Here is a 3,061-nt window from a genome sequence, read left to right on the forward strand (position 1 = left end):
TTTTTTTTGTTTCTTTTATTCTTTTTCGAGTTTATCTTTTATGGGAACTCTTATATAAAGTATGCTACTATGTAAAGACCTAATATAGAGACAAAAGAGTTCCATAACTTGAGAATTAGATAGAAACACATCGAAGAAAAACAGTAAATCAAGTTATCGAAACTATGGTTTGAAGCATTGATTTGGGCAAGATGATCTTGGTTCAGGATTCATCCACTTCTCTAGATTTTAATTCAAAGCTCGATGATGTAGCTAACAAATTTTTCAGGGCAAGCAATGTAGTTTAATCGGACCCTTTAATTCAGTTTTCATGATTCTAGATCTCAATTTTATATGTGTTGATTTTATCGATGTTTGTGAATGCTTTGAATTACTTGACTAACAATTTAATGATCTTGTAAGTATATAATAAGCCGAGAGGTAAGTTATAGATTTAGACCACATAGGAAAATCTGAAAACAAGTATAAAAGTGTAGAGATATATTTTGTAGTTATTATGGTCGTTATATGAATTACTAGAAATTTAATCCGTTTAACTATGTTACTTAGGTGTATCGTGATTCACAAAGATATATGAAATTGACTTAGTTAAATAGAATCAATTTGAATTTGAGAAAGATAATTTGACATTAGAAGGATTGAATCGAACGTGGCATTAAGTTAAGAATCTTGATTAGAGAATTAAAGATGGTCTATAAATAAAGTTGTGTGCCCTAATATCTCTTTTTAATACTCAAAAATCTGCCCTTGTTTGAGCCACATTTTTATGTTAAAATGAGTTTTGTAATATTGATTTTTTGGAGAATATGTAGTTAAAAAGTAATGAATTTTTTTGAATTTACGTGTAAATTATTTTATTGACAAAATATGTGTTTGAAAATGAGTATAAAAAATGAATTATTGGATAATGGGAATCAAACATTTGCGTAATTCGATTATTTTGTGCATTTCAATAAATTAAGTTTGATAGTATATTTTTAAATCAACAATCACATATTATAAAGAAAGATTTTTATCTGGATTTCCAAAATTATTCTCTGAAAGAGTCAAAAATTCAATTCAAAAGGGAATATTCAAATAATATTCCATATGATGTTCTTTCTTATGGAGAATTGAATTGTTTCATTAATAGAGAAGGATTAGCACTCTGTAATGAACTCAAACCTAAATCCAAATTAGAAACAGAAAGATTGGATAGTCGAAAAAAACTTGGATCATTCTGTGAATAATATGGATTTGAGAAAATAATTTCTCCATAAAAAACAAAAAGATTTCTTTTTTCAAATTTTTCAAAAAGAAAAGTTTATTCAAAAGAAAAGAATTTTCAAAAACTCTCTTATTCAAAAAATTATTCTAAAAAGATTTTCAAGAAAAAATAATATTACTTGTTGAAAATGTAAAAAATCAGGACATTATTCTAATAAGTGTCATCTCAAAAGCAAGATTAATAATTCAAATTGATGAAGATACTAAGCTTCAACTCCTCAATATTATTGATTCAAATTCTAGTTTTGATAATGAGTCTAACTCAGAATTAGAACATGTTTATCAACATCAAGAAGATTTTGATGTTGTATTTAGTTCAAATTCTCAATCCCCTTCAAGCCAAAGTAAAGAACTTTATGGTTGTAAAGCTATAAATGTTCTTACTAAATAAGAAGAGTTTATTAAAGAGATTGTTGATCAAATTGAAGATCCACAACTCAAAAATAAGTTTAATTCCCTTCTTCCTTCAAAATCAAAAGTTGAACCTTTCAATATGCAAAATGCTTTAAACCATTTTGAAACTTCAAAATCTTCCAATTTTGATTTAAAATCAGAAGTCAATTCTATGAAAAATCAAATTTCTATTCTTGAACGTCAAATGAAAGATGTTAGAATGGAAGTTTCTCTTCTCGAAACTCAAGATAAGAAACAAAAGTCAAAGACTCATTCTTATTTATCCTCTTCTAGCTCTCCTGGTGAAGAATACAATCTTCTCATTCCTTCAACCATTCAATCTGAAGAAGAAATGTTTAATGTTATTAATCGTGCTCAACTTCAAAAATGGTACTGCAATATGACCATTATAATCAACAGAGAATTCAAATTTACATCTAGAGTCCCTATTGATTCTGGAGCTGATCAAAATTGTATCCGTGAAGAATTGATACCTACAAAATATATTGAAAAAACTACTGAGCGTCTTTATGGTGCTAGTGATAAGAACTCAATATTCAATATAAACTTTCAAAAGCTCATATTTATAATTCAAACATTTGTTTGAAAAATATTTTTTTATCTTATAAAAGATTTGGATCAAGAAGTAATTCTTGGTACTCTTTTTATTATTCAAATTTATCATTTTCAAACTAATTCAAAAGGTTTAACTACAAATATTTTTTATCAAGAAATTTATTTTAAATTTACAAATCCTCATTCTTATAAAGATGTTAATTTTTTAAAAGAAGCATCAATTTCAAAGATAGTTAACAATATCAATTTCAAGAAAAATCATATTAGATTTCTCAAAAAAAGAAATTAAATTTCAAAGAATTGAAGAACAATTACAAGATCCTTCAATTCAAGAAAAAATTTCAAATCTTCAAAACCAAATGGAAAAAGAGATTTGTTCTACTATTCCAAATGTCTTTTGGGATCGTAAGAAGCATGTGGTATCTCTTCCATACAATTCTGATTTTCATCAATCAAATATTCCTACAAAATTTCGTCATGATCAAATGAACAAAGATTTGTTAGACATTTGTATCAAGGAAATCAATGATTTACTTGACAAAGATTTAATTCGTCTGAGCAAATCTCCTTGGAGATGCTCAACTTTCTATGTTAATAATTCAGCTGAAATTGAACGAGATGCTCCGCGTCTTGTTATCAATTATAAGTCTCTCAATACTGCTCTTCAATGGATTCATTATCCACTTCCTCAAAAGAAAGATCTTTTAAATAGATTTTCAAAACTGTTATCTTCTCAAAATTTGATATGAAGTCAAGTTTCTGACAGATTCAAATTAAAAAAGAAGATAAATATAAAACTGCATTCAATGTTCCTTTTGGTCAATAC

The sequence above is a fragment of the Olea europaea genome, chromosome 22, assembly GCF_002742605.1.
Source record: "Olea europaea var. sylvestris chromosome 22, O_europaea_v1, whole genome shotgun sequence".
NCBI classification, from domain to species: domain Eukaryota; kingdom Viridiplantae; phylum Streptophyta; class Magnoliopsida; order Lamiales; family Oleaceae; genus Olea; species Olea europaea.